General features: G+C 36.5%; 1 non-coding gene across 1 annotated transcript; it reads right to left on the reverse strand.

The window, feature by feature from the left end:
* Nucleotides 1-7,668: 7,668 nt before the first annotated feature.
* LOC117196280 (U6 spliceosomal RNA) lies at nucleotides 7,669-7,770 on the reverse strand. The gene has a single exon (XR_004476393.1). It is a non-coding gene; the product is annotated as a U6 spliceosomal RNA (small nuclear RNA).
* Between the last annotated feature and the right edge of the window lie 17,977 nt (nucleotides 7,771-25,747).

The raw sequence follows: 25,747 nt of genomic DNA on the forward strand, positions 1-25,747 counted from the left end.
AGTAAAAGATGGGCTCATAAGTAGATTGGTTATGGCTGAGAGAAGAATTAGTGAATTTGAAGATAAGTCAATAAAAATTTTTCAAGCAATAATGCAAATAGAGAAAATTAATAATAAAAAAAAAGAGAACAGAATATCTCCAAATCTGTGGGACAACTTCAAAGTGTATAACTGGTATACCAGAAGAAGAAGGGAGAATAGAGTAGAAAAAACTCTTTGAAGTAATGATGGACAAACTTTTTCCAAAATTAATAACAGACAACAAGCTATAGAACAAGGAAACTGAGAGAACAACACATAAGATAAAAATTTAATAAATTATACCTAGGCATAGCATATTCAAACTTCAGAAAACCAAAGACAAGGAAACAATATTTAAAAAGCCAGGGAAAATAAAACACCTTAAATATAAAAGAAAAAGAGTTGTCATCAGAAACTGAACAAGCAAGAAGAGACTGGAGTAAAGTATTTAGAATGTTGAAAGAAGAAAACCCCTCAACAACTCTTAATTATCTATCCAGCAAAAATTTTCTTCAGAAGTGAGAGAGAAATGAAGACTTTCCTGGATAAAAATAATTTGAAAGAGTTCATCACCAGAGGACCTACAATGAAAGAAATGTTAAAATAATATTTTCAGGGAGAAGGAAAATAATTTCGATCATACACTTGGCTCTACATAAGGAAAGGAAAAGCATCAGGGTAGGAATAAGTAGCAGTAAAAATCTTTTATTTTTCTTATTCTTAATGATCTAATTCTAATGATCCCAAACTGTTTGTTTAAGGTAATAATAGTAACAATTTATTGGGTGATTATATTATACAAAGTAGGTGAAAGATTTGTACACTGAAAACTATAAAACACTGATAAACAAATTGAAGACGTCATAAACAAATAGAAAGATTTCCAATGTTCATGGATTAAAAGAATTAATATTGTCAAAATGTCCATACTACTCAAGGTGATTTATAGATTCAATGCAATCCTTATTAAAATTCCAATAGCATTTTTCTCAGAAATAGAAAAAAATCTAAAATTCATAAGGAATCACAAAAACAACATAAATAGCCAAAACAGTCTTGAGAAAGACGAACAAAGCTGGAACATCACACATTTATTTCAAAATATACTACAACAGTATAGTAATCAGACAGCATGGTACTGGTGTAACAAACATATAGGACAATGGAACAGACTACAGAGCCCAGATATAAGTCCATGCATTTACAGTGAATTGATTTTGGACAAAGGTGTCCAGAACACATAATGGGGAAAGACAGTCTCTTCGGTAAATTGTGTTGGGAAAACTGATTTTCCACATGCAGGAGAATGAAATTGGACCCTATTCAATCCATATACAAAATCAACTAAAGATAGATGAAATAATTTAAAACCTGACACTGTAAAACTATTAGAAGAAAACATAGGAACGAATTTTCATGACCTTGGCTTGGTTTTTTTTTTGAATATGACTCCAAAAGAAGAGGGAACAAAAGCAAAAATAGAATTACATCAAACTGAAAATCTTCTGCACATCAAAGAACACAGCCAACAGAGTGTAGAGATAACCTACAAAAGGGGAGAAAATATTTTCAAACCATACATATGATAAGAGATTAATATTCAAAATATATGAGGAACTCATACAACTCAATAGCAAAGAAACCCTATTAAAAGGTGGGTAAAGGACCCGAATAGGCATTTCTCAGAAGGAATACACACAGATGGCCAAGAGATACATGAAAAGATGCTCAACATCATTAATCATCGGAGAAATGCAAATCAAAATCACAGTGAGATATGACCATACATTATTAGAATGGCTATTTTCAAAAGGACAAAAGATAGCAAACGTTGACAAGGATGTGGAGAAATGGGAACTCTTATGCACTGTAGATGAGAATGTAAATTGGTTCTGACTCTGGATAACAGTATGGAGTTTCCTCAGAAAAATTAAAAATAGAGCTACCATATGATCCAGCAGTCCCTCTTCTGGGTATATATCCAAAAGAAATAAAATTACTATGTCAAAGAGATATCTGCATCACTATGCTCATTGCAGCATTGTTCACCATAGACAAAATATGGAAACAACTTGATCTATAGATTCAATGCCATCCTAATCAAAATCCCAACAAGTGATTTTGTAGGTATCAATAAACTCATTCTAAGATATATATGGAAAGACAAAAGACATAGAATAGACAATGCAGTACTAACGAAGAACAAAGTTGGAGGATTGACACTAAGCTGATTTCAAATCTTATTATAAAGCTATAATAGTCAAGAGAGAATAGAATGGTAAACAAATAGACATATAGTTCAGTGAAATAGCATCCAGAAGTTGACAAAAATATTGCCAAGGATCAAAGGCAATTCAATGTAGAGAGGATAAACTTTTCAACAAATGGGGGTAGAACTGTATATAGGCAAAAGCATGGACCTAGACTGCAAACCTTACAACTTTCACAGAACTAAAATGGACCCTAGGCCAAAATGGAAAATGGAAAAATATAAAAGTTCTAAAAAAAAAATAGGAAAAAATGTAAGAGACCTAGGTTTGGCAATGAGTTTAAGATAGAACATCAAAAGCACAATCCATGAAAGAAAAAAATGAATAGGTTGTACCCAATTACAATGAAAAGTTTACTCTTTTTGAAAGACACTCTTAAGAGAACGATACAACAAACACCGGACTGTAGAAAAAATTTGGGAAACACATATCTGATAAAGGAATTGTATTCAAATTATGCAAAGAATTCTTAAAAGGTAATGTCAAAAAACCAGAAAGATGTGAACAAAACCTCACCAAAGAATATATGAGGTAGAAGAGAAGAATGTGAAAAGATGCTCAACATCATTTATAATTAGGGAAGTGCAAATTAAAAGAAAAAATTACAAGCCATTACACATGTTTAGAATGGCTAAAATCTAAATCGCTGACATTATCGAATGCTAATGAGGATGCAGAGCATCAGGAACTCTCATATACTGCTGGTAGGAATGAAAATTTTACCACCTCTTTGGAAGATAGTTTGATAGTTTCTACATAGCTACATGTAGCTTTATCATACAATCCAACTTTCACACTCTTAGTTACTTAACCAACAGAGTTGAAAATGTATCTCTACACTGAGAGGTACACATGGATGTTTATATCAGCATTTTTTCGTAATCACCAAAAACTGAAAGCAAACAAAATGTCCTTCAATAGAAGAATTCATAAGCAAACTGTGGTGCATCCATACAATAAAATATTATTCAGTAATTTAAAAAAATAAGCTATCAAGCTATGAATAGACATGAGTGGAGCTTAATACATATTTCTAAGTGAAAAAAGCCAGTCTGAAAAGGCTACTCACAGTGTGATTCCACTTCTATGAAATTCTGGAAAAGACAAAACCATAATGATGGTAAAAAGATCAGTGGGTGCCAGGGACTTGGGGGCCAGTGGAAGGGTGTTAAAGAGATGAAGCGCAGGGGATCTCTTTATGATATTGTAAGGATAGACACACACAACTATAAATTACATTGAACTTTACAGCACAAAGAGTGAAATTAATGTATGTAAAATTTAAAAGAATCCTTTATGAGGTGGGAAGATTCTAGGACGGAATGCAGACAAATGAATGTGACAAAACAATCTAACTGTATTATGAATGTATCATATAACATCTCTGAAGGGGTGAGTGAAAGGGTGCTGACCTGAGTTCTGTTAGAAATGAGAAGGGTCTGTAAGGTTAAAAACAAAAGCAACTACACATAGGGACTGCATACCAGATAATAAAACTGTTTCCCACAGGTTAACAATTCTGATACAGTTATACAGGTACAATGAATTAGATAATTAACTAGGTGGCAGAAGGTGAGAGCCAGGAAGGAGGTTACAGATAAGCAAGGGACCTCACATTTCTGGATTTCAAAACATATTACAAAGCTACAGTAATCAAAAGAGCATGGTGCTGACATAAAGACAGATGTATTGACCAATGCAACAGAATAAAGAACCCAGAAATAAATCCTTGTGGATAAGGTCAAATGATCTTTGACAAGAGTGCCAAGACTACACAATAGAGAAAGGGTAGTCTCTTCAACAAATGTGTTTTTAAAACTGGACATGCAAGTGTAAAAGCATGAAGTTAGATCTTTATCTATGTAAAAATATTAACTCAAAATTAATTAAAGACAAATGCAAGTCTTGAAACTAAAATTGCTAGAAGAAAACATCATGATATTAGATTTGGCAATGATTTCTTAGAAATGATACTAAAGCACAGAAAATAAAAGGAGATATAGACTAATGGGACTACCTCAAACTTCATGGCAAAGAAGAAAATAGAGTAAAACGGCAACCTATGGAATAGGAAAGAATATTTGTAAACTATATAGCTGATAAGAGGTAATATCCAAAATATATAAGAACTTCTACAACTCAACAAGAAAAGTAATGTGATTAAAAAATGGGCAAATGACTTGAATAGCTATTTCTCTAAATATGACATACAAATATCCAAAAGACAAGTGAAAATATTCTTAACATCACTAATCATTAGAGAAATGCAAATCAAAACCACGAGATATCACCTCATGCCCATTAGAATGGCTACTGAACAAAAAAGAAAAAAAGAAGTAACAAATATTGGCAACAATGTGCAGAAATTGGAATCTACTCCCTGTGTACTCTTGCAAGCAATGTAAACTGGTGCAGCCACTAAGGAAATAGTATGGAGATTCCTCAGAAAATTGAAAAATAAAACCATCATGTGACCCAACAAACCACTGCTGGATATATATCCAAAATAGTTGAAATGAGGATCTTGAAGAGATATTTTCACAAATATATTTATTGCCTCATTATTTAAAATTACCAAGAGGTAGGAGAAACCCAGATGTTCACTGATGAATGAATGAATAAACAGAGTGTAGTATATACATAAAGTGGAATATTAAAAAAAACGAAATCCCATGATATGCTACAAAATGGATGAAACTTGAGGAAATTATGTTAAGTAAAATAAACTAGTCACAAAAGATGAATATTGCATGATTCCATTTACATCTGGTATCTGGTCAAGTTAGAAACCAGAAGTAGAATGCTGGGTGCTCAGGGGAGGGGGAGGAAGAGAAGAGTCATTCAATGGTTACAGTTTCAGTTTTGCAAGATAAAGAAAGTTCTAGAGTTCTATTACACAGCAATACACATATAGTTAACACTACTGTGCTGTACACTTAAATATTGTTAAGATGGTAAATTTGATGTTGCAGGCATTTAACAATAAAAGAAACTACAAAAGAATTTACATTTGTTTAAAGCTTGTTATTACAGCAAACTTTGTTATTATGGTAATTCTTTCTCTGTTGAGATTTTATCTTTGCAATAAAATATCTTATAAAAATACATTTTTAATAAAGTATTGGGAAATTAAACCTCATTTTCTTTATTTGATCAACAAACTGTGATGTGTTCCAAACATATTATTTTTAAAAATATCAATACTATATTGCCTAGAAGAAACTCATTGTAGGAAAAATAATATTTTGAAAAGTTGAAAATTAGAGATGAAAAAGATATGATAGGAAAATAGTAAGCAAAAGAAAGTTATTATAGCAATATTACTATTATAAAGAATATTACTTAATGCAAAACTACCCTGAACAAGGATAGAGGCACTTCATACTGGTAACAATAAATTCTCAACCAAGTACAGATATCATCATGAAGTTGTATACATTAATCAAAAGAATTTTAAATACATAAAACAAATAATTACATTAAAAAAACCTTACAAACCAGGGACCTAATAACTTATTTATTAACTTTCTCTCAATAACTCATAGTTTGAGTTTTCAAGTCAGCTGTGGAGGAATAAGTTTCTTGTAGCAGCGACTGTCCAGCGATGGAAGCATTGAGGGTGATTGGTTGGCAGCTGGTTCCTCACTCAGGGGTCAGTGATATTTTGGTGGTTTCATGGTGTTGACCAAGCCCAGTTTGCCAAGTTTCCTGTTAATTTTGGAAGATACCTGGTGTTTCTCAATAGACTCTTTTATTGCCTGAGATAAATCAACAAATAAACAAAAGGCATAAGTGGATAGATATGTGAATAGACATAAAATAGTAGACTAACAATAATCATGGATAAAGAATATTTGAACAAATAAACATACTTTATCATATATCTATATAAATACATTTACAGATTTACCATTTACACAAAAATTAAGAATATGCATTATGTTTAAGAGCACATGGAATATCTAGCAAGAATAAATGTGAAAAGACCCATAATCCCAATATGAGGAACATGAAGAGGATATAATTACAGATTCTATAGACATCAAAAAGATCTTAAGATGATATCATGTGCAATTATGTCAATAAATTTGAAAGCTTAAAAGAGATGGACAAATACATAGATTTGGTTGGCTTTACTGGTAAATGCTTATCCTCTCTGACTCAATAGTTATTGGTTAAATGGATGCTAATCGCATTAAAATAGCCTCTGCACTATATCTTCTCAGCACTGTGAGTTATTAGAAGCCTTCTTGTGCTTTATTAGATTTGTAGGAATTTCTCTAAATTTTTTGTTGTAGTTTTCTTTTTTAATGTGGAAATCTATTTTCTACATGTAAGAAGTTGATTATTATTCACATGAAATACTTTTGTGTATCAATTGATATTATTACTTGGAATCAATGTGTTTGATTACAAAAAATTAGCACCTAATACATAAAATAAAAATTTTAATGTACACAGATATAAACCGTTTAAGGACAAATTTCTTCTCTGTGGGGAAATACCACGTATCCTTTTCCTCATGGATGCTGGCTCATGTATCTCTCAGTATGGCGCCACTGCAGCAGTTAAAATGTGTACTCACAGATGTGCCTAATAAGAGAGGTTGTCATCCACAGGCACTTTGTAAAGTCGGTTATGGAAACAATGGGGAGTAACTACTCTGGAACTTGGGAAGCAGCAGGTTTTGATTTTCAGCTGAACTACTGTCTTCTTTTCTAGGGTTTTCTTTTCCTCTTCCTCCTGTGATTCAATTATGCTTTTCATCTGTGTTGCATGCAATGTGATTGTACCCTTCTAGATTATTGAGTTTTATGAGATGGAGTAAGTTGCATGGTGCCCTTTGGACCCCACACTGGATTTACGTTGCTTTCTTATTTGAGAACTGCTGCTGTATGGCATTTCCATTCATTCCCTGGAATTGTAAGTCAGGCAAGCTCAGGTGCGTGGGGCTGTGGATCACTGCTACCCTGTGTGCTAACAGATCGAAAAAGGCACAAGGGCTGTCTTTTACAAATGAAAATGAAATGCAGAATTCTTAGCTTATGAATGCTTTCCTAATACTTTTCTGATCAACAAAATTGGACTTTTCATGGGAAGTCATGGTTGTTTCCAAAAGTTTTTGGCAAATATTACCAAAGCAATTTAACAGTTTCCCATGAAACTTGAGAAAAGTGGATGATTCCCTTACTTCTTCTCCAGTATCTTCAACATCAACTCCTGTCCTTTCGGGAAACAATGGGAACTAACTTATTAAAATAATGTTTTAAATTCTCATTTCTACTATTCTTTCTCTGAATCCACAAATACACGCATGCACATCCTGTGTGTGTGTGTGTAAGAATATGTATAGGTAAAAAAATAACAAAATGAACACCAAAATGTGAAATATTCCATAAATTGGCGTCATCCTTGAGCATAGGCCTTATTAATTTTCTCTGTGTGGCTACAATTTCAGTGGCCCACATCACATATTATGAAATAGTATCTTTCTGAAGGATACTTGATGGTCTTTAACTCTTTTACTATTATAAACTATAATTTAAATAAATCAATATTCATAGAATATGCTGCACGTTTAGAATATTATGAAGAGGATACATCTATTATAGAATCCTTGTGTTGCAGAGTGCCTGAAATGTATGTTTTGGTTGATATTGCCAAATTGTGTGCTCTAAGGTTTGTCCCAATTTAATCTCTCACCCATCCATTTATGGGAGTGTCCACTCTGTAATGATAAATATTCAGATAAGTTCGGGCATTTAAAAAATAAACTGGTGGCACTTATTTGAGATGCCATTGACTCTACATTTATTGGTGAATAAATATTGTTATGATATTATACAATCTACATACTTGAGTTTTTAAATATTTATTTCAACATCATTTGGGGGGTTTTAATAAATTTTCTAACTGGTTATTGCTGGTATTTAGAAAAATGATCATTGAAATATAATTGTAGACTTTGACACCTTTCTGCTGCCATCCGCTGCATAAATGTTTATGTGTGAAACCTCATTGGATACTGTGACCTTCATTATTAAATGATGCGTCCCTTGATCTCATTTAACACATTCTCCCTGTGGAAAGTCTTCTCAGCTTTCTTTTTGTGAACATTTTTCCTGGAGATTTCCTGCTCATTTTTTGGGGGGGGGAGGACAGGGTTCAACTTTTTGTGTTTGACATGTAATAAAATTGCATTTCTTAACTAAGTCTTTGAGTTACTTTATTTTGATAAATGGATTTATTCTGTATTTATTGATTGATATTGAATGGATATTTGGACTTAATTCTGAGATCCTGAATTTGTTGTGTTTTTTTATTACCTTATATTTAATCAGATTGTATATTTAATAAGATTCAACACACTCCACAAATGAACCCTGGTTTTCCGCATAAGGTCTTGGTGAATTAGAAATATTAATGCTAGCATTTGAAAAACTGATTCTCTACTTTCCTGCAGTAGTACCCATGTTATGTGTCTAGTAAACTTGGAAATTCAAGAAGCAATAATTCAACCCCCTAAAATATGGGTAGCACCTGGCTTTGTCAAATAAGCACTGCTTGCGTTTATTTGATTTTAGTATTAGGTCCTTATCTATTAAATTTAAAACTTGGGAAGAAAAAGAGGTCAGTTGAGTGGCTTGACTGTTCTTTCCACATCAAAGTATGTTACTAGGCCTACATTAAAAGTGGAAAATCACATTCTGAAATCCATTTCCAAGATTGTTAATTTTATATGCTGCTAATCACGCTGCAAACTCCAAAGGAACAATTATGAATAACAGCCAAATATTAGTTACTGAGACTAGAACAGAAATGCAAAAAAAGTCTGTTTATTCCATCAGTAATTTGTGGTGCTTCTGGCAACCGATAGAAATTTCTTGTTATGAAACACTAATTAGTTTGTCAGCTAGTTTACTTTATGGACTGGCTAGATGTTCTTTTTTTTCTCATAAATATTTTATTACTTCGGTTAAGTAAATAAGGGTTCTTAAATAGCTTGTGTTTTGCTGTGTAGCTTATCTATGAATTTCAATGAACTTGGCGTGGCTCTCTTGCTGGGAATCCACTTGTGAAAACCCCAGGCTGCACTTGGGAGATGGCTTATGGGTCTCCAAAGCCCCTTGTACCTCTGTCATCCCAAGTGCCTGCCAGTGAAGCTTGAAACCCCAGGAAGTCGGGCCTCCTGTGGATGCAGCTGGAATGAGAGCCTGTGATCTGATGGAACCACCCTGGAAACTGTGTGCAGAGGAAGCTTTCTCAATGTTCCAGGCATGGAAACAGACCTTGGGAAGAGCTCCTGTTGCCAAGGAGCCACATAGCTCATCATCCCTCGTTGTAGAGATATCAGCACATGCCCCATGCCCCATGCTGAGTCCCCTCAGTACTCGCTTTTGATTAACCTCCCCTTCTCTTATTTAAATTTGGTGATTGAATTTGAGAGAATTAAAATGGATTCTACAGATAAATATCACTACTGGAACAGAGTACGTGGAGGAAAAAGACCTCATGTTACTGAAAAGACACATTTGAGACAGGGCAAAAATGCTAGGCTTGACCATGAAGAGCAAAACCTTCTTGTAGATTATTGTACCTGTAACTGGAAAAACAAGCATTTTGAAGTCTTATTTGTATTTGTGTATGTATGTATGCATGTTTGGGTATATGTGGATATGTATGTGTTACTTTTATTCATCCCCTTCAGAGTGGCTTCATTTTCTCCCTCAATATTTCTTTTCTTTTGGAAAATTTACAACATTTACAGTGCTATGATAACTGTACCATCATTCCCTATAGCTCCAGCTTAAAAGGTACACAGGGTCAGTTCATTTGTAATTGAATCACCAGAGTGGTATTTTGTTGTTGTTGTTATATTAAATTTGCAATCAGAATAAAAACTCTACATCTGGTTTTCACATACAACAGCTCTATTGAATGGCATGCACTTGAATTTTATGTAGCAAGGGTATTTGAACAGTTAATTTTCAAGTGTATCTTCTGTTGAATGTTTTGTTTCAAGAAAGAGTGCTTAAAGCTTTTTGGACTTCAGTTTTTGATGTAACTGTAGCCTTCTTTATGGGAAACCATAAGCAACATGGTAGGAGCAGGTTCCCCAGTGGGGTCTCTCGCCACCTGCAGATGGCTGCTTTATCACATTAAAGGCTTGGATGTAGGACTCTCGTGTTCTCAGATATATTGCATGGGCAGCATTTTCTAGAGCACTGTACAGTAGAAACTAGAAAAGGCAGTATATTTCCCTAATGTCTATCTGGTTATATCACTTCTGTATTATTGTTGAAAGTTTTTTATTTTTATGATGTATGAAGCTCATAATATTTATAGATAAATTAGTACAGTTATATTATTGTTGTGGTAATGCCTATTTTCATTTGGAAATATCAATAGTTAAGTATGCACATGAGGGAAGACTTCTGGTTTACTGCAGTGTTCAGTCCTAGTTTTTACTTTTATTCTTAAAACATTAGGATTTGATCTCAATTTTATGGACCTAAGCTCTGAGATTTGCAGAAGTGGACAGATAGTTTATATTTATATATTGCAAATTCTTACACAATTCAGCATTGATGTCATATTATATTTTATAAATGATAAAAGCTCTGTACAAAGGCGGAAAAACAGTGGGCTTGGATTGCCCTTTCCATTACTGAGCCATGTCATGCTGGTTTCTTCCCTTTCTCTGGATTTATTTCCTCATCCTAGAATAACGGCCTCTGAGTAGATGTCTTATCAGCTTCATTGTTAGTTATCTGCACCCTTCATTTTTGTGAATAGAGATCCATCTCATTTTTTACATTAGACATCTAATAACAAATATGAAATTATAAAATACTAAAATATAGTTAACACCACAATGACATTAAATATATTTTAAAACTTCTTTCAAAATTCTAATAAAGGTGGCCCATAGGCAATAGGAATCCAATAACTGAGGTCGACCAACTTATAAGAGATCATTCCCAGTAAAAAAAAGTTGAACATGTGTATTAATACAACTGACCTATTTATATACACACATTTCTATTTTTATTGATGTATGTGAATACTTAAAGTGAAAAATGTTCTACATTTGGGATGAAATTTTTGAAAAATGTCACTGTTTTTAACCATAGCCAGTTGGAAAACTCACTCCTGTGAATAATTGTAAACCTTGCATATGTGTTTATCCTGAGACTTTTTTTTTTTTTTTTTTGCGGTACGCGAGCCTCTCACTGCCGTGGCCTCTCCTGTTGCGGAGCACAGGCTCCGGACGCGCAGGCTCAGCGGCCATGGCTCACGGGCCCAGCGGCTCCGCGGCATGTGGGATCTTCCCAGACAGGGGCACGAACCTGTGTCCCCTGCATCGGCAGGCGGACTCTCAACCACTGCGCCACCAGGGAAGCCCTATCCTGAGACTATTTTTAGTTTCTCTCTCGTTATACCTTTGTTAAAATTTTGTAGGCAATTTTTTATTGAATTATAACAATGGTAGTGGCACTCTTCTGAGTTTATATTTTTGCTATGCATTTTCAAACATCTGGGCAGTGAGTCGCTATTTATTTTGTTTCCCACTGATTCACTGAATAAATATTCAATAAAGAATAATTTTATTTACCAGCTATGGTACTATTTATTCTACAGCAACATTTTTCTTTGGTTTTTACCTAATTTTCATCTTGTAAAAATCTGACTTCTGACGTTTTTTGGCACCCATTTTTTCATAATCATTTAGGAAAACCTGAAAATTCCTTTAAAATACCAAAGCTCTAATCCAGAAGGAATGAATGAATTCCCAGGTGAACTGATATCCTGTTGCCTCAACTTATTAAAACAGATGGATTTTTAAATACACATGAGAAATTGTTAAACAGTTGTTGCCTTCTACATATGCAATCGCTATATTGTTATTTAAGGATGCTATGTGCATCCACTCACGTTACTGCCATTGTTTAGGCCATGTGTATAACACCTCCAAAATTTTCTTTGGAGACTGGAGCATAGGCTTCTGAATATTTTAAGTGGTAGTAAACTTTTGTCTTGCATGTGTATGTATGTGTGTGTGTGCGTGTGTGTTAACTCTTGTTATCCAGAGTAAAAAAGTGCTTGGTGCTCAACCTGTAAAATGCTATTTGGGATTGGAAATGAGATGTGCTTATAAAATAATGAACTTTATTTCATCTGTGTCTTGTAAACTGTTTCTTAAGTCAGGTCTCTGAGAAATGTAATAAGACCTCTTTGAACAATAGCAGCTTCATTGTAACAAGTGCATAGCCTTTTGTAAGGAATGGTTTACGTGGAGTTGTAAATGATAAAACATCGATTCAGGTTGGCTTAAATAAAAACAAAATCCGTTAGATTAAATGACCAAAGGGACTGTCTCCAGGCATGGCTTGACCCAGAGATTCCAATGTTACCTGCTCTTGTTTCTACCTCCTGGCCTACCTCAATTATATTGACTTTGGTTTCTGACTCCGTTTAAGCCCCCCAGCCAAAAGTTCAAGTTGGACGAAATAGAGTTTGCTTCTTCCTGCCTGCTTTAAAAAAAATCCCGAGATTTACTCTTTGAGGATCAAATTGGATTGATGGGGGGTAGAATTGCACTATTTGATACTCTCTGGTCCATGTATCTATCACTAAATCTACTGGACGAGAGGAGTTTGACATGTTATTGGCTAGACCTGGACTACATTTTCCATCCCTAGGCTGGTGTTGGAGCCCTAATCCAGTGCCTGCAGTAGGCGAACAGGACTCTTACTTGGTCCCTCTAAGCACAATCACTGTTAACCTAATTAAGGAAAATAGATGTTGGCTTGGTTGGAACAAACGAATAGCCAGAAGGTGATGCATCTGAAGCCAAATGTTTGGACTTCTATTGCCAGGGAATGGCTTTCCAGTATTGTACAGTTAACTAATAATATAAAAATTTACATATGAAGGTCTGTAAGAAAAAGTTAGATTTAAAATTAGTTTTATTAAAAGTAATAAAGAAATACATGGATTCAAATTCATGCTTATATTAAATTTTATTATTTCCTCTCCATTCATCATACCCTGCAGAAAAACTACAGGTAAGGGGCTGGCCTTATTATTTTTTTTTTTTTCAGGAAAACTGTACATACCTACTTAGGCACAGCTGAGTGTTTAGAGATTTTTCCCAGAATGATTTGAAAATTAAATAGTCTAATTTCTTTATTATCATTAATTTAGTTAAAATCTGTAGGTTATCCATATATTATCATGCATTTATCTTGAAGTTTTCACTCTTTTGGACTTTCTCTTATAATCAACTTGCTCTTGTCCTTTTATCTGATAAAAGATAGGTTAATACTCAGAAAGTTTTTCACTATTATATAAGTGACAATTTAGTGTCCATTTCCTTTTTCCATACTGTACATTTAGATTAATTCACAAAACATCCCTTTTCTGAGGGATAAGAGCTACTCACTATTTCTCTCTTTCCATTATAAAGTAATATAATACTACTTATTTTCTAATTTCCTGTTTCGTCATTACATTCAACCCATTATCTCATGAAGGTGCTCTGAGAGGATAGAGAGAATGGAATAGTAGGGATAAAAGAGGAAAACTTGGCCTTGCTTACCAGCGAAGTTTTGGGAGGACTGATTGATGGAGTTTTGCATTATTGGTACTTGTATTTTGCAGCACTGGTGCTGTTTTTTGTGACCTAGACATACAACACTTACGCAAATTGAAAGTCAGTTTTAGAGGGAAAAGAAAAATAATAGAGAAAGGGATATACATTTTTAAATTGAATTGAAGACATGTCATTTGTTGCCTAATTTAGGATTCACAAAGATACTTAAAAAATCCCTGAAAATGCTCATATCCGATAGTCCTTGGTCTTCCAGTGTCTTGCCTCCAAACCTAGCAAGTCTTCATTGTTTATGCCTTAACTTTTCTTAGTGTTATCTTTGGTTGCAGCATTTGCCTCATTGCATCTGACTTATATAGTCATACATGTGCCCTGTTTGACTCTGAGCTCCATGACAGCAGGCATTCGGTATCACTGATTTTATATACCAAATTTCAGCTACTCAGGGTAGCCATTCAAAAGTGTACAGAATTTCTTATCAGTGTGCCATTTCCAGAATCACTGTTTTTCTATGCTTCCAGCCACCCACGTATCCTCCTGAAAAACAGTGAGTAAGTAAGATGCTTCCTAAATCAGTGGAAAATTAAAGTCAAGTTACAAAGGGCATTATATGTAACATGAAGAGTTCTTTCACTTATTTTTCAAAGGAATTAACAACCATCTATAGTGTTTATAATGGTAAAAAATTAGAAACACACAAAAGCAGAGAGAAAGTTACTGCATACTTATCACACAGCTTCAAAACCTATCAACTCATGATTAACCTTGTTTTATCTACACAGAACAGCACACACACACATTTTTTCCATCTCTAAGATTATTTAAGGCAAAGGCAAAATGTAAATTTATTTCATCCATAAATATTTCAGTGTGTACCTCTAAAAAATAAGGATTCTGAAAGAATATAACAATACCATTATCTCACTAAAACAATGAAAGTAAATTTTAATATTAATAACAATCTAGTCTGCGTTCACTTGCCTCATAATTTTAAAATTTATTTTTGGAATTGGCATCAAAATAACATTCACACATTGACATTAGTGGATGTGATTCTTTGTGGCTTTTTTTCTTTTTTTTTTTCAGTACACAGGCCTCTCACTGTTGTGGCCTCTCCCATAGCGGAGCACAGGCTCCGGACGCACAGGCTCAGCGGCCGTGGCTCACGGGCCCAGCTGCTCCGCGGCATGTGGGATCTTCCCAGACCAGGGCACGAACCCGTGTCCCCTGCATTGGCAGGCGGACTCTCAACCACTGCGCCACCAGAGAAGCCCTGGATGTGATTCTTAAGCCTCTTTTAATCTACATGTACACCTTAACATTCTGTTAATCCAATCATTATTTATTTATTCATTCTTCATTAATTAGCTGGGACACTATCAGGAAAACATTCTCATCATATTTGGTTATGCTGAGATAAAGCCCACAAAAGAAAGACAAGGTAAAGGCTTGACTTTTTTTTTTTTAACTGAAGTCTAGTTGATTTACAATGCTGTGTCAATCTCTGCTGTACAGCAGAGTTACTCAGTTATATATATATATGTATTCTCTTTTTATTCTTTTCCATTATGGTTTATCACAGGATATTGAGTATAGTTCTCTGTGCTATACATCAAGACCTTGTTGTTTATCTAAGGGTTTGACTTTTTTCAGCTTTTTAAAAATTTAGTTTTCAAAATAATGGATATGTTCTCTAGCATCCTTAAAAGGTAACCAAAAAGCTTATTTGTTCATTTATTTCAGTATTTTTAAGAATGAAGAGATTTAAACATTGTTGTATTAAATCCACTGTGGTTTATTATACTTATTGATATTCAGATTTTGATCATTTTTTTGGCCAGTAAGAGCCTCTTCAATTTGGCTACTGGGTCCTTTTATAAAATTTTATTTTATGGAAATATAAAATTCATCTATCATTCAGTGTATAGCTCACTGAATTTTCACAAATTTAGAACACCCAGATCAGGGACTAGATGGTTACCAGAAATTAAGTGGGGAGGGTGGCTGGAGATACTATTTCTGCTGATTTTACAAAACCGTTTCCATTCATCACAAAGGGGGAATATGCAAAAAATCTCTTGAGAACAAACTGGTTAACTCTGCTTGGTAGAATTGGGAGTCCAGCGTCTTCCGTCCATCAGAACAATCTGGTACTGGAATGTGTTGACAGATTCTTAAAAGAATTCCAGGACCTGAGACAGTTAATATTTGCAGATGATGAGCAATTTTTATGGAAGAAGTTCTTTCACAACTTATTTTTATTAGAAGAGTCTCCCCTTACATAATCTATTCTTGACAAAATTTATCTTCTTATATATGGGTCATATCTCTGTATTCTAATCTGCACATGATTTTCCAGTTATGTATTTCAGGGAATGAATCTTCATTTACCTAATCAGCTAAGGAATTTTCAAACAGGAGTGTAAGTTGAGGTAAAAAGTGGGAAATCAATATTTATGAAATACTACCATGTGTCAGGTACTGCCTTTGGTACTTTATATAAGTATCACAACTAATCTTTACCAGAAGCCCCTAGGGAAGTAATAGTCTACATTTTATAAATAAAAAAACGGAGGCTTTAAAAAAAGTAAAGTGGGACTTCCCTGGTGGCGCAGTGGTTAGGAGTCCTCCTGCCAATGCGGGGGACATGGGTTCAATCCCTGATCTGGGAAGATCCCACATGCTGTGGAGCAACTAAGCCCATGCGCCACAACTACTGAGCCTGCGCTCTAGAGCCAGTGAGCCACAACTACTGAGCCCGCGAGCCACAACTACTGAAGCCTGCAGGCTTAGAGCCCGTGCTTGGCAGCAAGAGAAGCCACCGCGATGAGAAGCCCACGCACCGCAACGAAGAGTAGCCTCCGCTCGCCACAACTAGAGAAAGCCCGCGAGCAGAAAGACAACAAGAACAACAACAACAAAACACAGCCAAAAATAAATAAAAATAAATACATTAAAAAAAAAAGTAAAGTGACTCATTCAAGAGCACACAATTGGCAAGTGGTTGATCCTAGAACTAAAATCCTTTCTTCTATAACACACTTTTTCCTCTTCAATCTCAGGCTGCAAGGGGAGACACTGTAGTAATAACCTTTTAAAGTGGACTGGAAACTTGCTCCAAAGTGTTCTGGTATATCTCATTGGTAAAAATCAATGTGTCCACAAGAGTCAATTCTATTAAAGTTATGATGGTAAATTTACTTTATTGGTATTAATTATGGTACTAAATTTACAATACCCTATCCCAAGGAATCAGTGCTTGCCTGTATCTACACAGAGTCCTGAAGATGTAGGAGAGACACAGAGGTACCCTGTACAATGCTTAGTCTACACTTACTCTGCCTACAGGGTAATCATCACAAAGGGCTGTGAGGCTCATCCCATTAAAAGTGAAGTCACAGAACCAATGCCAAGAAAGGTCCAGGAGGATGTTCCCATGTGGCATGGACAACTGGTCTGCGGGAAGGCTGTTTCTCCTGGGGTTACTTGGCAAGAGAATCATTGGAAACATTTTCTCATGTGTAATCTGGCTTTGAATTTTGACTCTACCCCGGGAGTTTCACTGAGGATATATGGGGAAGTGAGTAACAATTACTCTCTATTTTTGTTGTGGGACCACCTGTTACCCCCATCCAGAGGCAGCTCTATCAGATAATAGTAAAATTATCAATGGAGGATATACACTGGTGGTTGAGATAACTGTCAGAAGACAAGCATATTATGTATGCCAAAGGCGACTGTAATTCTATGTTCTTTGTGCCATCAGTTCATGCGTGTAGTTTGCATCCCACAGTGATTTTGCCAGGACTGCTTTTCATATTAGTAAAGCACTGTTAGGTTGAGGATTTTATCATCCATTGATAATTTTATTGTTAACCAATAAAATGTAGTTTTTAATAATTAAGACTGAGAGTTCCGGGAAGATGGCGGAAGAGTAAGACGCGGAGATCACCTTCCTCCCCACAGATACACCAGAAATACATCTACGCGTGGAACAACTCCTACGGAGCACCTACTGAACGCTGGCAGAAGACCTCAGACCTCCCAAAAGGCAAGGAACCCCCCACGTACCTGGTTAGGGCAAAAGAAAAAACTAAACAGAGACAAAAGGATAGGGACGGGTCCTGCACCAGCGGGAGAGAGCTGTGAAGGAGGAAAAGTGTCCACACACTAGGAAGCCCCTTCGCGGGTGGAGACTTCGGGAGGCGGAGTGGGGGAGCTTGGGAGCCGCGGAGGAGAGCACAGCAACAGGGGTGCGGAGGGCAAAGCGGACAGATTCCAGCGCAGAGGATCGGGCCGGCCGGAGCTCACCAGCCGAGAGGCTTTTCTGCTCGCCCGCCGGGGCGGGCGGGACTGGGAGCTGAGGCTCCGGCTTTTGTCGGAGCGCCGGGAGAGGACTGAGGTTGGCGGCGTGAGCACAGCCTGCAGGGCGTTGGTGCGCCGCGGCTAGCCGGGAGAGAGTCCGGGGAAGGGTCTGGACCTGCCGAGGAGGCAAGAGACTTTTGCGTCCCTCTTTGTTTCCTGGTGCACGAGGAGAGGGGATTAAGAACGCTGCTTGAGAGAGCTCCAGGGACGGGCGCGAGCCGCGGCTAAAAGTGCGGAGCCCAGAGACAGACATGAGACGCTAAGGCCGCTGCTGCCGCCACCGGGAGGCCTGTGTGCGAACGCGGGTCACTGGCCGCACGCCCTTCCGGGGAGCCTGTGCAGCCCGCCACTGCCAGGGTCCCGGGATCCAGGGACAGCTCGCCCGGGAGATCGCGCGGCGCGCCTCAGGCTGCGGCGTCGCGCCGGCCTCTGCCGCTGCAGGCCCGCCCCGCGCTCCGTGACCCTCCCTGCCCCCCGGCCTGGGTGGGCCGGAGCCTCCGAGTCAGCGGCTCCTTTGGCCCCGTCCTGTCTGAGCGAAGAACAGACGCCCTCCGGCGACCTACACGCACAGGCGGGGCCAAGTCCAAAGCTGAGCCCCTGGGAGCTGTGAGAACAAAGAAGAGAAAGGGAAATCTCTCCCAGCAGCCTCAGAAGCAGCGGATTAAAGCTCCACAATCAACTTGATATACCCTGCATCTGTGGAATACCTGAATAGTCAACGAATCATCCCAAATTAAGGAGCCCTGTGGATGAAAGGCTCTTGGTGCTGCAGCCAGGAGTCAGTGCTGTGCCTCTGAGGTGGGAGAGCCAACTTCAGGACACTGGTCCACAAGAGACCTCCCAGCTGCACATAATATCAAACAGCAAAAATCTCCGAGAGATCTCCATCTCAACGCCAGCACCCAGCTTCACTCAACGACCAGCAAGCTACAGTGCTGGACATCCTATGCCAAACAACTAGCAAGACACGAACACAACCCCACCCATTAGCAGAGAGGCTGCCCAAAATCATAATAAGTCTACAGACACCCCAAAACACACCACCAGACGTGGACCTGCCCACCAGAAAGACAAGATCCAGCCTCATCCACCAGAACACAGGCACTAGTCCCCTCCACCAGGAAGCCGACACAACCCACTGAACCAACCTTAGCCACTGGGGACAGACACAAAAAACAACAGGAACTACGAACCTTCAGCCTGCAAAAAAGGAGACCACAAACACAGTAAGATAAGCAAAATGAAAAGACAGAAAAACACACAGCAGATGAAGGAGCAAGATAAAAACCCACCAGACCTAACAAATGAAGAGGAAATAGGCAGTCTACCGGAAAAAGAATTCAGAATAATGATAGTAAGGTTGATCCGAAATCTTGGAGATAGAATGGACAATAGAATGGACAAAATGCAAGAATCAGTTAACAAGGACCTAGAAGAACTAAAGATGAAACAGGCAACGATGAACAACACAATAAATGAAATTAAAAGTACTCTAGATGGGATCAATAGCAGAATAACTGAGGCAGAAGAACGGATAAGTGACCTGGAAGATAAAATAGTGGAAATAACTACTGCAGAGCAGAATAAAGAAAAAAGAATGAAAAGAACTGAGGACAGTCTCAGAGACCTCTGGGACAACATTAAACGCACCAACATTCGAACTATAGGGGTTCCAGAAGAAGAAGAGAAAAGGAAAGGGACTGAGAAAATATTTGAAGAGATTATAGTTGAAAACTTCCCTAATATGGGAAAGGAAATAGTTAATCAAGTCCAGGAAGCACAGAGAGTCCCATACAGGATAAATCCAAGGAGAAATACACCAAGACACATATTAATCAAAATGTCAAAAATTAAATACAAAGAAAACATATTAAAAGCAGCAAGGGAAAAACAACAAATAACACACAAGGGAATCCCCATAAGGTTAACAGCTGATCTTTCAGCAGAAACTCTGCAAGCCAGAAGGGAGTGGCAGGACATATTGAAAGTGTTGAAGGAGAAAAACCTGCAACCAAGATTACTCTACCCAGCAAGGATCTCATTCAGATTTGATGGAGAAATTAAAACCTTTACAGACAAGCAAAAGCTGAGAGAGTTCAGCACCACCAAACCAGCTCTACAACAACTGCTAAAGGAACTTCTCTAGGCAAGAAACACAAAAGAAGGAAAAGACCTACAATAACAAACCCCAAACAATTAAGAAAATGGGAATGGGAACACACATATCGATAATTACCTTAAATGTAAATGGACTAAATGCTCCCACCAAAAGACACAGATTGGCTGAATGGATACAAAAACAAGACCCATATATTTGCTGTCTACAAGAGACCCACTTCAGACCTAGAGACACATACAGACTGAAAGTAAGGGGATGGAAAAAGGTATTTCATGCAAATGGAAACCAAAAGAAAGCTGGAGTAGCAATTCTCATATAAGTTATATATATATATATATATATATATATATGTAGTTTGCTTGAGTGCAGTGTTTTTTGTTTTCTGTACTGAATTCATTAGCATGGGTCGGTATAAAATTTAGCATAGGTCAATATGTAATTTGTAAACTAATAAGGTCTTAAAAGTGAGGAATTAAGTCTTTTAAATTTAATTATTTATTGTAAAGAGCAGAATAGCATACATAAACAGGTGCCTAAGGAAAACTTGTATTCTAATATGGAACTCTCATGAACACCTTTTTTTTTTTTTTTTCTAACGGTATGATAGTAGGCCATTTGATTATTTTTATGGCTTTAACTTTACAACAATGAAATATTCGTAAATTTTAAAAAGTATTTTTCTTTATTTGATGCGGGTGGGATACTGGAGAAATGAAAGGTCAAACATCTATTGAGGAAACCATACTTGTCTATATATTGTGTACTTTTATTTCAAGAACTGATTTAAAATTCCTAAAAGGATGCTATAATAAGTTATTATGCCATTTTACAGACAGAATTAAGTGAATTTCAGGGAGGTATGAAACTTGCCTAAGGCTATCCAGCTACCAAGCAGTAGAAGTGAGAATTAAATCCAGGTATACCTATAAAAAAAAAAAAAAAAAGAAGGCGAGGGCAGCACCAGGGTATGGGGTTGTTAGTTTTATAGGGGTGAGTAATTTCATACGCTGATGAGTGGGAGGAGTATTCCAGCTATTTTGGGGAAGGGGTGGGGATTTCTAGGAATTGAGCCACCGCCCACTTTTTGACCTTTATGGTCATCCTTGGAACTGTCATGGCACCTGTGGGTGTGTCGCTTAGCTTGCTGATGTGTTACAATGAGTGTATACAGAGGCTCAAGGTCTAGTGGAAGTAGACTCGTCCGCCATCTTGGACCTATTTTGTTCTAATCAGTTTATGTTGTGTCCTCGGGCTATGTAATTCTTTTAAAGGTTGTGCCCTGCCCCCTTTCCTCCTGTTTCATATTGAATATATAATATTTACCAGAGTATGTTTTAATAATTAATACATGATATATTGTATAATTAATTTATATATCATATATATAATGATATCTATAGGTATTTGTTCTAATAAGTCATTAAAAATAAATGAATATTCAAAAAAAAAATAATTAAGACTAAGAAATCGGTCAGAAACAAAATTTTGAACTGAGTGTCTGTTCCATGAGGTTAATTCATGGGTTCTTGTCTACCCAAAATCAGAATGTAACAGAGAAGTCCTTTGAAGCACGTGACAGAAAGAGAGCTTCTCTTCTCAGTTTTAACAGTTGAAGAAAACTTCTCCAGAACACACACCAGCCTAAATGTAGCTCAGGCGTCTGGCTACTTCCTAAGAGAACAGTTGCTGCTGTGTCTCACTCTCCAGGGACAGAGAGCTAATACCTCGCTCACTCCTTCTGGTCTGTTGTAATTCGGTAACTGAAAATCAGTTCATCCACGAGGAAATGAAATTGATGGAACATTATCTCTTAGATCCAAATGATCTTCTTGTTTTCATCCTTTAAAGATAATCTCTGTCATCATTGCATATCCTTGCAGAGTATGTTCAAAGTAAGAGATGGTACCAGATAATCTAGGCAATTTGTAGTTGGATTATCATAGGTTTAGCAGACAGTACAGCAGTACAAAACAGTTTCACTGGGCTTGAATGCATGATACAGACTTTGACAACTTTATCTTTCATTTATTCCCATAGGAAAGCTAGAATTTGGGCATTTGAACAGGGAAGAGTCTATAAACTCACCACCCTCTGTCTCTTCTGAGTGCCAGTTGACCTTTCAGGAAATGAGGAGACGGATTATCCCCTTTCTTCACTCTATATCAAAACTTTGTCTCAAGAAAGAGTTGTAGATTAATTGAGAGGTGCGAATGACTGAAAGTTATATTACACTTTCGAAAACTGTTTTCCTTTTGGTAGGTAAAATAACTTTAACCTAAAAATAAATATTTCCTGAAGAACTTTAGGAAAAGCCTGTTCTGCCAAGGACATAATTTAGTAAATAAGCCCACTCACAATAACATATGCTCATTCTGGTATCGGTCTATGCAAGATAAACTTTACCAATGTTTTTGACTTTTGTGATGGATTTTCTATTTCCCTGTAACCTTGGTTTAACTCTAGGAAAATATAGATCATTCTCTACTGATTTATGAATAGGAATGATAGTTCCAGGTATGGGTCATTAATTTTGGTCACTCAGTCAGTAACAAAACAATCATATTGAATAATGATCTCAAATCAAAACACAAGTGTTTGGTTCTTGGTATCCTTGTTTTAGGTTTTTCCATATTGCTAATTTAATGATTGACATCAACCTACCAGTATTCATTTAACAAGCCTCAGACTTAAATCATGTGATTGGGAAGACAGCCCCCAAATAGGAAACTTGGTTCCCTTGTGATGTGATAGATATGAAATATTATATTATTGGAGGCATAGAGAAAGGTGTATATCTTTACCTTACCCGTTTCCCTGTGTCATCAAATGACTTCAAAAGCTCTTTGGTCGTTTTTAGTTTGAAACAATAATTGGCCCATTGCATCTGTGATTCCTCCTCTTAAAACACACTCTCTCCTTCTTGTCTGACAGGATTCTCTTCTGTCCTTCTGGTCTTAGCTAAAAATACCATTCTCTCCCTAATATAGGCACTTTTCACCATATTTTTTGTTTTCATTTATTCATAACAGTATAGTCCTATCTGAATTTATGTTATTTTTGTTTTCTTGTTTATTGTCTGTATAGCCCCATTTGAATGCAAACTCCATGAGAATAGGGTTCTCTTCTCCCTTATTCACTGAGGTGTGCACGGGGTCTAGATGAGATCAGGCACATAGCTGGTATTCCACAAATATATGGACGGAAGGATGGATAGATGGATGGGCGTGGTTGGGTTCCTATTACCTTATGTGCCTGGATTAAAAAAAATACACTTTATTCATTTTTTTTTTACAGCAGCTTTAGGTTTACAGAAAAATTGGACAGAAAGAATAGCGTTCCCATATACTCCCTTTCCCCCTGCCCTCAGGTTCCTATTATTAACATCTTGCACGTCTGTTATGATTGATGAACCAACACTGATACATTATTATTAACTAAAGTCCATAGTTGGCATTAGGGTTGACTCTTTGTGTTGTGCAGGTCTATGGGTTTCTCCAAATGCACAGTGCCATGTATGCACCATTACAGCATCGTACAGAATACTTTCACTGCCTTAAAAAGTCTGTGCTCCATCTCTCCATCCCTCGCTCCCCTCCCTCAACTTTTGGCAACCAATGGTATTTTTATCGCCTCCATAGCTTTAACTTTTCCAGAATGTCATATAATTGGAATCATAGTTATACAGCCTTTATTAGATATGGTTTTTGCTAATATTGTCTCCTAATCTGTGGCTTGTCTTTTCATTCTCTTAGCAATATATTTTGCAGGACAGAAGTTTTAAATTTTAATGAAGTCCAATTTATCAATATTTCTTTTGTAGATCATGCTTTTGGTGTTGTATATAAAAACTCACTGTCAAACTCAAAGCCATCAATATTTTTCGATGTTATTTTCCAGGAGTGTTATATTTTTATGTTTTACATTTAAGTCTATGATCCTTTCTGAGTCAATTTTTGTGAAAAGTGTAAAGTCAGGGTCTAGATTCATTTTTTTTCCATGTGGATGCCCTGTTGTTTCAACACTATTTGTTGAAAGACTGTCCTTTCTCCAGAGAATTTCTATTGCTCCTTAGTCAGAGAGCAGTTGACTATATTTATGTAGAACTATTTCTTTGTTTCTTTTTTTGACTTCCACTCTTTTTCTGCCTTCTCTGATTTTAACTGAGTATTTTATATGATTTATTTTTCTCTGTTCTATTAGCATGTCAGTTATACTTCCTTTATAACTTTTTTAGTGGTCACCTTAGTGTTTGTAATATACAGTTACAACTAATCCAAGTCACTTTCAAATAACACTATATTACTTCATGTTTAGTGCAAGTACCTTATAACAGAGCTCTCCTAATTCCTCCCTCCCACTCCATATTATATTTCATTTCGCTTATCCACAAGCTACAGTCACTGAATACATTGTTGCTATTATTATTAGAAAAAACTGTTCTGTTCAATAAATTAAGAATAAGAAATAAAATATTTTATTTTCATTTATTCCTTATCTAATGCTCTTTCTTTTTAAATGTAGATCTGAGTTTTGAACCTGTAATTTTTTTTTCTCTAAAAAACTTCTTTTCACTTTTCTTACAAGGTAGGTCTACTGGAGGTATATTCCCTCAATTTTTGTTTTCCTGAGAAAGTCTTTATTTCTCCTTCACTTTTAAATTATAATTACTGGATACAGTGAAATTTTGGTTTTTTTCTTTCAACATTTAAAATATTACACTCAACTCCCTTCTTGCTTGCATGGTTTCTGAAGAGGACTCCAATGTAATTCTTATCCTTGTTCTTCTACAGATAAAGTTTTTTTTTTTCCCTCTGCCTTCTTTCAGAATTTTTCTCCTTGTCTTAATTTTTGGCAGTTGGAATATGATATGTCTAGGTGTAGGTTTTTGGTATTCATCTTGCTAGGTGTTCTATGAGCTTCCTAGAACTGTGGGTTGGTGTCTGTCATTAATTTTCCAAAATCCTTAGCCATTATTACTTCAAATATTTCTTCTTTTCCTTTCTTGCTTTCTTTTTTTGGTATTCTTATTATGTGTTACATCTTTTGTAATTGGCTCACACTTCTTGGATATTCTGTTCCATATTTCTCATTCTTTTATCCCTTTGCATTTCAGTTGGGAGGTTTCTACTGACACATCTTCAAGGTCACACATCTTCAAGGATTCTTTGGCCACGCCCAGTCTATTAATAAGGCCGTCAAAGGCAATCTTCATTTCTGTTACATTGTTTTTCATTTCTAGCATTCCCTTTTGTTTCTCTCTAGAGTTTCCATCTCCTTGCTTGTATTGCCCATATGTTCTTTCATGTTGTTAACTTTTCCATTAGAAGCCTTAGCATATTAATCATAGTTATTTTGAAT

Source organism: Orcinus orca, chromosome 12 (assembly GCF_937001465.1).
Source record: "Orcinus orca chromosome 12, mOrcOrc1.1, whole genome shotgun sequence".
Lineage (NCBI taxonomy): Eukaryota > Metazoa > Chordata > Mammalia > Artiodactyla > Delphinidae > Orcinus > Orcinus orca.